A 14,206-nucleotide genomic window follows, 5' to 3' on the forward strand; every position below is an offset into this window, starting at 1 on the left:
ATAGAGATTTTAGTGGGCTTCCTTCATAGCTCAGTTGGTAAAGAGTCTGCCTGCAATGCAGGAGACCCAGGGTCAGGAAGATCCCCTGGAGAAGGAAATGGCAATCCACCACAGCCTGAAAAATCCCATGGACAGAGGAGCCTGGAGGGCTACAGTTCATGGGGTCCCAAGAGTTGGACGACTTAGCGACTAAACCACCACCACCACCACCAATGGAGACTTTTAAAAACAGGTGTATATATCCAAGAGATTTTTATGGGCTAGAGTCTACATGATGATTCCCATGTTTCTGTTTTTGAAAACTGAAAGAAGAAAAAATGGTGCCATTTACTAAACTAGATAAAATTGAGGGAAGTTCAAATTTAGGAGAAAAAGAGTTGACTTGGGATTAGTGCAGTTGAGATGGCAGGCTGACTTCCTAGCTGTGAGAGGCTTGTGGTCTGTACATTCAGGAGAAAGTTCTGGGCCAAATATACAGCTCTGGATGTCATCTGCACACAGGTGTGTGTCACAGGGAGGAGTAGATGAAAGGGACAGGGAGGAGGTGGAGGTCAGGGTGGGGCGCCTCGGGCTGAAGCTATCAGAGCACAGAGCTGCCAGGAAGCAGGTGGGCCCTTGGAAGCCTGGAACAGGCCGAGATGGAGTTGGAAAAGAAGTCTGTGGTAACCAGGGGAGTGCATTGTCACAAAACTAAGGGTAGAGATCATGGCGAGGGGAACATGGTCACCAGAATGAAATGCGACTAAGAAAACATACCGAAAACAAGCAAATCATTGGTGACCCTGGTGAGCGTTTCGGTGGAATGAAGGGAGAAAGCAGGTTGTGGTGGGCTGAGGAGTGGACGGGTGAAGGGGTGGACAATGAGCAGAGGGAGTTTGTGAAGTCTGGCTCTGAGGAGGAGAAAGATGGGTAGATAGGATGCATGTGAGACTAGGGCATGTTTTCTAAGTTTAGGCCAAAAAGATATGACCATGATAAAATACCAATAGGAAGATATAACCAAAGTGGGAGAGGTTGAGGGATACAAGAAAAAAAAAAAAAAGCCTGCGTGCATCCTAAGTCGCTTCAGTCGTGTCCAACTCTTTGCGCCTGGAAGGACTGCCAGGCTCTTCTGTCCATGGGATTCTCCAGGCAAGAATACTGGAGTGGGTTGCCATGTCCTCCTCCAGGGAATCTTAAAAAAAAAAAAAAAGCCTAATTAACAGCAAATATGGGGGCCTCCCAGGTGGCACTAATGATAAAAAAACGAAACAAAAAAAAAAACCACCCACCTGCCAATGCAGGAGACCCAGGTTCAATCCCTGGTTTGGGAAGATCCCCTGGAGGAGAGCATGACAACCCACTCCAGTATTCTTGCCTGGAGAATCCTATGGACAGAGGAGCCTGGTGGGCTACAGTCCATAGGGTTTCAAAGAATTGGATAGGACTGCAGAGACTTGGTACACAGCACGCACGATAGCAAACATCTGAAGACTGGAGGATTCAGGATCTAGAGCTCAAGGGGCAAGGTCTGCCTGAGATGCTTAGAAGCTAGGTAGAGAGATCCTTTCCCGTTTTCCTATCAGAAGGGAAAAGTCAGGAGATCGTTTTGGTGGCAAGACAGGGAGAGGGTTCTTTACAGATGGTTTCTCTTTTTAGTGCCAATCAGGGGGGCTTGGATATCTGCTGTAGGGAAAAAGCAAAAACTTTCAAGCAATATGGTAGAACAGCCACATAGCATTAATGATCCGGCTGAAGTCAGACACCATGAAGTCGTTCAGTGGCTGCGTTCTACAGGGTGATATGAGTTTGCCCATCAGTTCCCAGCAGTTTGGAGCAGTTGCAGAGGAAGTCGACTGTTAGATGTATCCTGAAAAAGGATTTGGGGCTGGTGGGTCCCTCTGCAGACAACAGGACAAGGCTAAGGAGAACGTTGGCAAGTGTGACGGACAGTGGAGAAGCAAGTGAAGATGAAAGGGAAGAAGTAGGTAGAAGAAACGGAGAAGTGTGCAATGGAGGTCCCAGGACAATTTGATGAAACAGAGTCTGGGACTCCAGATTTCCTATTTTGGGTGACTGGGATTTGATGATTATTAATTTATATATAAGAAGACCGGTTTTCTTGAGACAGTCTTGGTTTATACCTGTTTTGCTGAAGTAATTGCTAAGTTTCACCCCATTTCACTTTCAAAAGTGTCCTTGTTTGTATAATAAATTAAATGTCTTGGTATTTATATAGAGATTATATGGAACAGGCGTGGAAGAAGGGAGATAATTAGTTTAATTTTGGACATATTGAGTTCAAGGAATTTATAGGAATTCAGGTTTAAAGGTCAAGTAGATCAAACATTTGGGCAGATACAACCTATACTCACCCATAATACATAAATCAGTATAGTACTAATTGACTTATAATTTAGTGATTATCTCAAATGATATACTAATCTGCAGATAATACATTAAATTCCTAGAAAACATTTGCTTGAGGGCTTTTTCTTGGTATTAAAGTATGTGGTATTTGTGTGTGAAATGAAAAATATTAATCACGTGAGAAACAATTTTAACACTGACCAATTTGTCAATCTGGTATAAGGTATTAATGGACCGAGTTCAATTGAGTCATACCTCAAAGCGCCACAAGGTGGCAGCACAACTACACTATGATACATAATTAACACGGGGAAAGATTCCTACCAGATATTCTGCAGGTAGAACATTTAAGAGTTTATAGCCATTGGACATTATAAGTGCGTGCATGCTAAGCCGCTTCAGTCGTGTCCGACTCTGTGCGACACTATGGACTGTAACCCGCCAGGCTCCTCTGTCCAAGGGATTCTCCAGGCAAGAATCCTGGAGAGGGTTTCCATGGCGGCCTCCAGGGGATCTTCTCTACCCAGGAATTAAACCTGGGTCTCTCATGTCTCCTGCCTTGGCAGGTGAGCTCTTTACCACTAGTGCCACTACATTATATAAATGTTTCTAAATATATGCCTTTTAATTTAAAAGTAATTATTTGTTTTATCATTATTGCCAATTGGAAGATGTGAAAATTAAAAAGTTTTATTTTTAAATATGTACATTATTTTTAAATATTTTAAACAGATTAAGACATATGATGTCCCTATTCCCTGGTGGCTCAGTGCTTAAAAAGTCCATCTGTAATGCAGGAGACATGGGTTCGATCCCTGAGTGGCAAAGATCCCCTGGAGAAGGAAATGGTAACCCACTCCAGTATTCTTGCCTGGGAAATCCCATGAACAAGCCTGGTGGGCTATAAAAGTCCATGGGGTCATGAAAGAGTTGGATGCAACCTAGTGACTTAACAACAAAAGACATGATCACTGATATACATTTATGGGCATTCTTAAGATAGCTGTTCATATGGCTTCCCTGATGGCTCAGATGGTAAAGAATCCACCTGCAAGGTAGGAGACCTGGGTTTGATCCCTGGGTCTTGGAAGATCCCCTGGAAGAGGACGTGGTAACCCACTCCAGTATTCTTGCCTGGAGAATCCCCATGGACAGAGGAGTCTGGCAGGTTACAGTCCATGGGGCCACAAAGAGTTGGACATGACTGAGTGACTAAGCACACACGGTATATCATACACTAGCTATAAATGTCTTATAAATTTGCATTTTGATTGGTATATTGTAGTTAGATAATTTTATTTATAGTATCTTTTTAATACATTTATCTCACTAGTGAACATACACTTAGTAACTTCATTCATTGGCCTTTGGGAGGAAAGCATTCAGAAATCTCATGAAGAAACTCTTGTTTGCCATATTCTAGCTATAGCGACACAAATGGAGGTAGGTATGGTTATCTGATTTAGCCAATGGATAGTACAGGATACCCGGTTAAATTTGAACTTCAGCTAAACAGCAAGTAATCTCTTTAATATAAGTATGGTACCATACAATATTTGGGACATATGTATACTAAAAATTAGTCAATTCCTCATTATATTTTACGTGGTACCCCAAGTAGGGAGCAATAAGAGGGAGAAGAATTGGGGGGTGGGGGGAAAGCAAGCTGTGGAGAAATCCAGGATTCTGGGCTCCAAATCTGACCTACTATTCAGATGTCTTCAGGACCAAGGAAAAGAATCATAAATGGACTTGAACTAGGCTGCATTCTGTGGTGAACTCATTTATATGTTAAGCTAAACAACATGGGCTAGGGTTAATCAAGCACTCTGGTGAATTACCATCTACACCACACATTGATTACTGATTTTCAAACAACAAAACACGACAACATATATTTAAAGCTAGCTCAGTTTTGGACAAAATTGAATAAATAACTGCAATTCAGACATTTTGGGGTCTTACCCACATTCAGGGTTATCATTATGAAAATCTGTCATTAGAGCATGAAGGCTCGGAAAGGCCATTTTAATTTTGTTTAATCAACAAGCATGCCTGGCACCTTCTGTGTGCAGAGGACTGACTGAGACTGTGAGTATAAGGATTAATAAGACACTGATGTAATTCATCTTGGTAGCCATTTATCGTTGATAAAATAAAAGTTAAAATCGTGTACAAATCATGGCAAAGTCATTCTTACCATTCCGCCCCCCAGGTTTTGGTCCTTGATCAACTGTTTCTCCCTTTGTTCCTCCCTAGAATGATCTCCTTTCTCTTCTGTGTGATCTTCAAATATCATTTTAATACTCAAGACTTCCAAATATCTATTCCAGCCATGACTTCTCTGCTCTGCCTAAGTATGTACATTTAACTGATATGAGTTCCTGGCTGTCCCATGAGCACTTCCTAAATTAGACTTACAGTTTACTTCCAGAAAATTTTATTCTTCGTTTATTCCCAATCTTAGTTAATTGCAGTTCTCTTCCTGTTCTCCTCTGCCCTTCAGACATTCACACAATCTCAACTTCTGTCCCCCATCCAATCAGAGTATCCTTACTAGATCGTGTGTCTACTGTTCCATGTCCTTTCTAAACTCATTTCCTTCCTCCAGCCTCAATTGCCTTAACTTTAGAAATTTATTAAAATTATCAATTAATTTTATTTACATTATTTTATACCAATAATTATATTTTTAAATCTGAGAAGAGTTTACGATTTTAATGGCATTAAAAGGTAAAAATAAGACTGATAAGGAAACACAGGCAGAGTCAGAGAATGGCCTGGGGTTGGGAGGTGTTCAGATGTCTGAAATACAGACACTTGGAAGAGAAGGCAGGGAAACCCCTCAAGCTTCCCATTCAGCACAGTGCTAGGCACTGATGGAAACAACTGGAAGCATTTATAAGGCGCCCACTGAACGTTCTGCAGAAGATTCTTGAGAGTCCCTGAGCTGTAAGGAGATCAAACCAGACAATCCTAAAGGAAATCGACCCTGAATATTCATTCAATGGAAGGACTGATGCTGAAGCTGAAGCTCCAATACTTTGGCCACCTGATGCGAAGAACTGACTCACTGGAAAAGACCCTGATGCTGGAAAGATTGAGGGCAACAGGAGAAGGAGGCGACAGAGGATGAGATGGTTGGATGGCATCACTGACTCAATGGACATGAGTTTGAGCAAACTCCAAGCCTGGCATGCTGCAGGCCATTGGCATGCTGCAGTCCATGGGGTTGCAAAGAGTCAGACACAACTCAGTGACTGAACAACAACAGCAGAACAACATCAACTCTGAACCTTAGGCATTCATATCCTCCAGCGAGATGAATAATGCAGGTCAAAGGTCACATTCCTCTAGACTGCAGGGAAGAAGGGGAAGGAAACAAAGTCTTTCAATCTGGGTCATTAGTCCTAGCAATTTAAAAAGTGATGAACACATCTTTATAAGACCAGCCCAGTATCTTACAGGAGCATCAGTGGTGGCGTAATCAAAGGAGTATAATTAAGAAAAACATAAATAAATCTGAAACAACTAATAACATGACTACCCTTATGCCCTATATCAACTATAAAATGGGAAATATTTAAACAAATGATTCTGATCGGTGTAACTTTTAAAAAGCCAAGGCAAATTTTCAGTTTTATTTCCAAGTAGTTTTCCAGAATCTATAATCAGCATAGATGTTGAAATTTCTCAAAATCCATTGGAAAGTATCTCAGCATACATTTTAGAAAGATGCTGGCTTTGATCCATTTTGTCAACGTGATGGCTGATACCTGTCCTTGTCTTATAGCCTATCCCTGTCTTCCTCCTTCAGTAACTTGACTCAGAGGAGTTCTGGACCACATATGTGGATTCTCACTGCTCCGTCGCTGTATTTGGGGTGACATAAGGGCTCAAACAACAGAACATGAGAAGCTATAAGTGGTTTACCTGTCCAGAGGCAGCCACCCAAGCTTGGTAGTTAAGGGCTAAGAGGACTCAAGCAAAGAGAACAGGAAGGTTCAAAAGGAGGGGTCATGATGCCCCTTGCAACGGGGGAGGGGAGTTTGTGTCCGGGCAAAGCACTGAGGGGAGGGTGGAAGGACAGGTTGATCAGGCCAGGGGTTAACTGGACCCAAGATCCTGTGTGTTTCTAGAAACAGGCCTTGAGGGAATCTCTCTGGCCTCACATATGGAATGGGGATAACAGAGATTGAAGACCATGGAGGCCTGAATCAGCTTAATTACACACTGTGGTGTAAGGATGGGAAGGCCCCCAGATGCTTGAAATTCTTTCCACAGAAAACAAAACATTTACTTTACAGAGATAAAAGGCTTGAAATGTAAATGCATGAGTGAAACTCATTCACACTTGGGTGTAATCAGTCAGTCAAGAAATCAATAAACAGAGAAGTATCAGATTCCCTGGGGGTGGGGGGCAGAGAGCAAGAGGCTAAGTTTAGGAGGTAGAGGCTGGGTGGAAAGTTAGGATAAGTGCCAAGGAAAGAGACCTAGGAGACTAGGAAGCCCAACTTCAGCTACTTGGCACATTTTACTTGTGATTCATGAGGTGTGTCCGTCTGTCTTCTCCACTGGATTATGAACTCCTTGAGCCAATGACTGTAGCACCTAGCATTGAGCCTGGTGCAAATGGTAAGCATTTGCAAATGGTGCTCATGCTGAATTTTAGTTCCAAACTGGTGGACAGCAACAGTGTGCAAATGAACCTTTGCTTTTCCGGCCCAACCAAAGAGACAGATTATTGGGACCCTTACTCTCCTGGGGTTCTGGAGTGTCAGAGCTGCCTTCTCAGGCCCATCTGTGCCCACACAACCAAGAAACAAGGCTCTTACTTAGCTAGGAGATGGCAAACAAGGGAAAATGATTTTAAAAATGCCTGCTCAAAATTCTCCTAATACGAAAACTATGAGGTGAGGACATTTTGATTGCTTCTGTTGCTCAAAATATACATCAGGATCTCGCAGTGCTTTCCATTCATTATCCTCAGTGTGGAATTTTGGATTTTTTTTAGTATCAATTTTCTGGTATCGATAGAGTAAAGAGGCTAGCATGTGGCGCTAGCACGGTGCCTGGCAAATAGCAAGTGTTCAATAAGTTTTTGTTGAACGAACAAATGAATGCAGGAATGATCGATTGGTGGTGATCCCCAAATTCCAAACAGTTGAGTCAAAAATGAGGAAAATTCACATCAAGTAGGTAGAGACTAAGCTGAAACATTATGCATAAAACTTTGTGAAAAGCTGTGGAAAATCCAGATTTACCATACAAATACTTGAATGTTATTAGCTTAATTGGATTTTATTTGATACAGTAAATGGAATTGGAATATAGTGACTGGAGTATAGGAACAAATGAAGTCAATTTTGTTCTCTTTGGGTTAAGCTAGGTTGAACAAAATGGGAAATTTCTGTTGCCCTTGCCCTTGCAAGACTGGGACATAGTAATTTTTCTAAGTTTTCTGGAAAATTCTGAGTTTGATTTGTTTGTTTTTGTTTTGCTTTACTTTACAAATAGCCTCCTGGCCCTCTAGCAATACCCCCATCTCAGATACCACTCCCCTATCTAACTATAAAACAATTAATAGAAGCTCAAAATACTTGAGCAACATTTGCTATTTTAAACAAATCCTGGTTTTAGTCTGAACATAGTTAAGAACTTTTCAGGCCCAGCAAGCCCCGCTTCAGGTCTCCATTACTGGAAAAAGCCATTATGTGGAACCACTGCAATACAGCCAAGAACCTAGTAATATTAGCACATTTCAGAAAGCTTGGCTGATTCTCTCTTGTAGTTTCTTCTTATCTAGTATCAGGTCACCTGAAATCATTAAAACTTCTTGTAACAGTTTTCCAATCCATGACTAAATTTCCACTTTGAGGACCTCTGACTTTTTAGGCAATCTCTCACTAGAATGAGTCTACGATTCATGCTAAATCACAAGGATGATCAGATGAAATTGTTAACAGAATGCTGTGTTTCTGGTGGATAATAACTCATTGGACATAAAAATTAAGATAATATGCTTTATTTTACATGATTGTTGATGTTGATTCCAGCCATTACCTCCAATCAAGTCAGGCTATAATTTTGTGGCATTAATGAAGACAGACTTAATGAGCAGCTCTCCTTTCACAGCGTAGGTCTCGTTGCTGTACACAAAACCAAAGTTCCCTAAACAGGAAACTTCCATTCCACACCAGCAGGCCTAACTCGATCTGTGGATTACACCTCCAGAGCTCAGCAAGCAACAAATTAATCATGGTTTCCCCCAACCGAGGCATTTTTTCCCTTCCAATCTGAATTTCAGAACTTGGCTTGATTAATGCTGATGTGCTGAACACTGTTGCCATTAAGTCATATATCTTGCAAACAGCCATTTGGAGTAATAATTCATATATCTCCTGGAGCAAAGTTTTTCAAAAGTCTCAGTGCAATATTCTGATGGATCAATCTCCTATGATTCCTGATGCTTCTTTCCGACAATGGCTTTCATTCTAATTGTTCTTAAGATTTTAATCTATCATGTCAACTTAATAGAAACAATGTTCCTGCTTCAAAACTACATATGAATAACAGGTATAAAGTTGTTCTACATGCTGATTATTAGTCCCTGAGAGCAATATTTTGTAAAACTTACCTCACTACCCAAAAGCAATTTTTACTCTTATCCTTAAATGAAAAAAAAAATCTAAAGAATATGTGCTAGTATCTGTGTGCTAACCTTTTAAGCTAATTATTATTTATCCACTTAAAATTAGTAACAGTAAATTTTCCATGTAGGAAAGTCATTCAAGATTCAAACTCTCCCCACTCTTTTTTTAAGCGAGGTCATGACATCTCTGCAGAAGACAAATCCTGTATTAGCGATGAGTTGTTGTTCAGTTGTTAAGTCAGGTCTGACTCTTTTGTGATTAGAAGTGAGTTACTGTTATCCTCAAGGAGGCAGAAAGTTGATGATATTACCCAGTAAAGAGTAAACTAATTTTTAATGCAACCACCAGGAGTTTAATCAACTGTTAAGTGATGCCTTAATTTTTAAATTATGCAAAAGTCACTTGCTGTATTTTTTACTCTGAGCACCTACCCCAACGTATGGCCTGCAGTTGGTGTTCAATGTCAACTGAATGGAACTCAGAATTTTTTACCAAGAGGCTGGTGAGAAAGCGTTCTTCAATTTGTCCACTAGGTGGCAGACAGGGACTACGCTTCCCACATGGAACCATCACAGACCCTCCCATTCATAGTGTAAATAAAGAGCTGCATTATTAATTTATACCATAGCATCCACTCTACACTTAATATTTGTTTAACCAGCTGTTTCCTGTAATCCTCCTTAAACACTATTGATTACAATCCTAAGAACATTTAAGTTTCCATCCCTTTCCATTTTACCCCAACAACATATTGTTACTTTTACTTAACAGACTAAATACATTTAAATATCATAGGCTAAGTACTATGGCTACTGATAATGAATACAGGAGGTTGGAAAATTAACTAGAGGCAACAGAAGACGACAATGCAAAAGTGTTTTCAAATTTGCTCTGCATTTCGCTGGAATTTTAACTGGCTGTGAATACCATTATTTTAAAACTGTAATCTGGAAAATAAGACATGCATGGTTCAGAAGGAAACGAAAAAAAAACCAGTATTAGGGTGTTCCAAAAAAGGCAGTTATTTCCTGAATATGCCTCTTGTTCATCTTTACAAAGACCAAGGGCTGTGCTACCTTAAGAGTCAAAGACTTCTTCAACTACTCAGAAAATACCAACATTCCACACCCAAGATGCTAAAAGGCAGGACTGTTTAGTAGACCATCTATTCATAAAGCATCTTCGTTCGCCGAATGTATTTATCCTGGATGTGTTACCGGCTCCCAAAGGAAGGAAAAGGCAGTGAAACCACTAGGGATATAATGAATTGATTCTTCTCTGTGAAAGTATCTTCAGTTCTTCTAAATTACAGTGTCAGTCATTCCTCTGAGATTCAGGGCCTAGCAGACAATAAATGGCTCACTTTATAAGAACACCATGTTCTCTTCTTGCTTGTTTCTGATAGAAAGCCCAGGCCCACTGAACACTCCCCTTTGGAATACTGGCCTCTGGGTACTTTCTCTTTGGAGACCAGTGGTCTGGAGCTTATTGGTTTTCTCTTGCTCATTAAGTTATGTTTAAACAGAATTAGTTCTTATCTAGTTTTCCCATTTTTAATCTGTTTCCAATTTTGTGAAGAGATTACCAAAATATATAGCTATTCTCTTCACTTAAAAATGAAATTATCAAGAACAGATAGCCCCAAGTGACTGAAGACTAAGGTTTAAATAAATGCCCAACCACCTTTGGCAAAGTTTCTATTTTATTGAATGAAAGAAAAACTTCTTTATTCATAAAAGTAATGGAAGTGAACTTAAGACACATCAAACTAAAAGTTATCCAAAGAGAATGACTATGATGTATGTTTGGTAAAACAATATTCCCATTTTATGATTCCATTAAAATATTGAAGTCGCTGAAGTGTGTGTAAAATGATTGCAAATTTAGTACACTGAAATAATCAAATAGAAATGGTTACCAGAAACTACGTTTGTAATGAATAAATATTACATTTCATGTAGAAATTAATTCTCAGGCTTTATTTCTTAAGAACCGTTAGCTTCCAAGAAGCCAGCCAGTATGTTTGATTTTATGACATCACACTGGAACGTGTACAGGAACACTTTCCATACTAAAAACTCCCGAAGTACTGGCCACTTTGTGTATTTTTCCAGGGGTAAATGAAAATAAAATAACTTATTTTCAAAATAATAAACCATCTTATTTGGAACACAACAGTCATAGTCAATGGAAGAAAACAACTTCATTTCAACCCCAGAGAGTTCAGATTTACTTAGGGTGGTAAACAGTCTCACACAAATCATTCATTTAAGCAACTTTTAAAAGTAACCTTACCAACCACGACTTAAAAGGAATTTTTTTCAGTGTATTAAAATTGTCCACCAAAATCATTCTATATACAAAAAGCATCATAGTTCTGTGATCTTAATTTCACAATTAAGTTGAGAAGCCTGGACCAAAATCAGTAACATCTCAAAGACTGTCACTCTAACAGATATTACCTATGTGATTACAATAACTTTCTTTTTCACATAAACTTACATAGTCTCTAAAAGAAAACTCATAAATCTGGAATGGACATTGCCATTCCTCAGCATTTCCTTCAGCCTATACTATCCTTTTTTTTCAGGTGTTATAAAAATGCTTGTTGAAATACACATGGAAAACTGCCACTTGGAAACCATGCATCCACCAGATTATAGTAGCATCAGCGAAATCTGGGATACTGGACTTCCTCCTTGCCCCAGTCTAGACTGAGCTTGTTTACTGCTGAACAGTATTTTATCTAACAATATGAATCTTTAAAAAAAAAAAAAAAAAAGTTGAGATGTCATGTCAAACTCAAAAGAAAATTAAGAAAAGTTATTTTAATGTATACATAAATTATGATATGTATTGCTATCTGAAATCTTAAAGGAATCAAGGCTTAACCCAAAGAGTAAAAAAAAAAAAAAAAGGGGGGGGGATTTTTACCTTGTCCTAAAATCCAGGAGTTCAGATGCTCTCAAGTCCTGCTGAAGTTGGAGCCTGGAGATCAAGTGAAGCCAGCGCTCTTTCCCCTCACCTTAAGTTTGTCTCTGGGCAAGTGTGTGTGCGTGTGTGAGTGTGTGTGTGTGTGCGTGTGCCGCGCAGAATGTCTCTTTGTGGCGCTGGATGGCAGAGGTCCTGCTCCTGGGAAGAAGGAGGCACTTTCTCACCAAGAGCAGAAGAAAAGCAAAGCAGCGTCACCAGGAAAGTTCTCCTCCCAGATCCCCTAATTACAGCCTAACGTGCGCTTCATGCAAACTTCAGGGAGGAAGGGAGGGGCAGCTCTGTGCCCAGACCTTCTGGAACAGCAGCCTCTTAGATGACTTTCCCTCTGCTCAGATCCCGGAGTTACCCGCTCAGGGGTTCAGGCAAAGCGGGAGCTACAACCACAAGCCCCCGCCACTGCACACCTCCTGGGTCTTCCAGAGGGGATGGGGCAAGGGGCTGTGGAATGATCGTGGGGCAGCGGGGTGAGGCAGACAAGCCAGGACAGTGAATTTTGACTTTGTTTCTTAGCCTCTGTTTAAAATGAAGATCCAAAAGTAGGAGAGGTCCTCGCTTTCCCGTCTCCCTCTCCCCAAGGTATATCCAGGGTAATCAGGTAGACAGGTAATTATGACAACAGCGGATAAATCTTCCAAAATGTAAGGTGCCCTTTCACCCACACTGCCAGAAGTATGCTTTCTTGTTTACTGGACGCAGTATTTATACTGAATTTAATTCTCCTTTAACAAACAACTGCTATTGTATCCTTGGGTGACAAAGCTCAAAGAACCTGGGTTTATTTATAGAGTGAAGAATGCGAAGGGCAGACAGGATGGGTGGAGTTGGCTTATGGATCCATACCCAGGATTAGAACCAGATGGGTACAGAGCGCGCGCGCGCATACATGGAGACAGGCGCGCGCGCAAGCACCCCTAAAATAACCACTGGGGAAGATGCTAGGACACGCGGGAAAACGCCTCCTGAACAAACAGGCATTTATTTATAACTTCTGGGACAGTATATAGGTCCATTGATTCCCGCCTTGAGTAACCAAGGGTTTTGGAGAGGAAACGGCTTCATATTTCAATAACAGAGCCACCTTTGATGGAGCCTAGGAGGGGGGAAAAAAAGAAACACACCGCAGGAAGCAAACGGCTGTTGCAGCCGCCGGGAGGAGGGAGCGGGGCTGGCCCGGGGATGAGGACAAGCAAACAAGCCCGAGAGGCCCCTAGCCAGGGAGGAGGCGAGACGCAGGCCATTTCGCTTTAGAGCTTGGGGTGCCAGGGCACCAGGGGCTCTGGGCGCTCGGAGGCGTCCCGGGGATCGCGGCCGCGCTCCCCTCTCTCGCCCGCGGGCTTAGGAGGCGCAGGCTGAGCTGCGGGCTCTTCACGACCGCTGCCGCTCAACGGGTGCAAAGGAAGGGCAGAGCGTCTGCAGAGCCCGAGGACTGATGGAGCAGAGGGATTGGTGGGGCGGGGGAATTGTGGGGAGATACGCCAGTGGGATGGGGGCATCGATGGGACAGGGCTCAGGTGAGCCACGGGGCCCAGTGGCAGGCACGCCAGTGGAGGTGGCGACTCCTGGGACAGTGCAACTGGTGCGGCGGGGGGACAGGGCGCGAGGCGGGCGTCGCGCGCTGTCGGAGCCCTTCACTAGGCGGCGAGCGGCGCTATTGTCTTCGAGATAAACTCTAAGCCGGGTTGGCTGCTTCCTCTTACCAGAGAGGCGGGAAAGAGGTCTTAAAAAGAAGATAAGAAGGCTTCGTTCCAGCTTTCCCCCCTCGCTGTATTTCACCGGTTCCTGCCCCCAGATTCACCCTTGCCATTCGGGTCTTCGGGTAAATTAATGTGTGCCTCTTGGAAAGATTTTATTCCGCAGCCAAACGAAACACCCACAAAGTCTCATAAAGGAAGACTAGTTATATTCGCCGCGAAATAATTAAAAACGAATCCTCCAACAGACAACTCAACACCTTTCTTGTCATTTCAAAACCTGGGCGTGGGCGCCCCCTTTTCAGTTTTTCTGTTTGCCCTCACCGGGAACAGGCCACTCAGGACTTGGCAATTTTATATCACTGATCTCGTGGCTATTCGAGACAGCTGTTCTGCTGTAGGTCCCACATTAACTGCCAGTAAAAATAAGATACATCTCTGCCTTTCAACTGTGAAAAGAGTTTTTATGCTGTTTCTTGTAAATGTTCAGGATGGTATGCACTTTGAGGACCATAAAGG

The 14,206-nt window shown here is 41.9% G+C and overlaps 1 protein-coding gene across 1 annotated transcript in view; it reads right to left on the minus strand.

The window, feature by feature from the left end:
* HAPLN1 (hyaluronan and proteoglycan link protein 1) overlaps window positions 1-12,196 on the minus strand; it is an 80,820-nt gene extending 68,624 nt beyond the window's left edge. Inside the window, exon 1 of the mRNA XM_070374772.1 lies at window positions 11,937-12,196. The gene's annotated coding sequence lies outside the window, so the exon portion shown is untranslated. The remainder of the gene's footprint in view (window positions 1-11,936) is intronic.
* Window positions 12,197-14,206: the final 2,010 nt, after the last annotated feature.

Source organism: Bos mutus, chromosome 7 (genome assembly GCF_027580195.1).
Source record: "Bos mutus isolate GX-2022 chromosome 7, NWIPB_WYAK_1.1, whole genome shotgun sequence".
NCBI lineage: Eukaryota > Metazoa > Chordata > Mammalia > Artiodactyla > Bovidae > Bos > Bos mutus.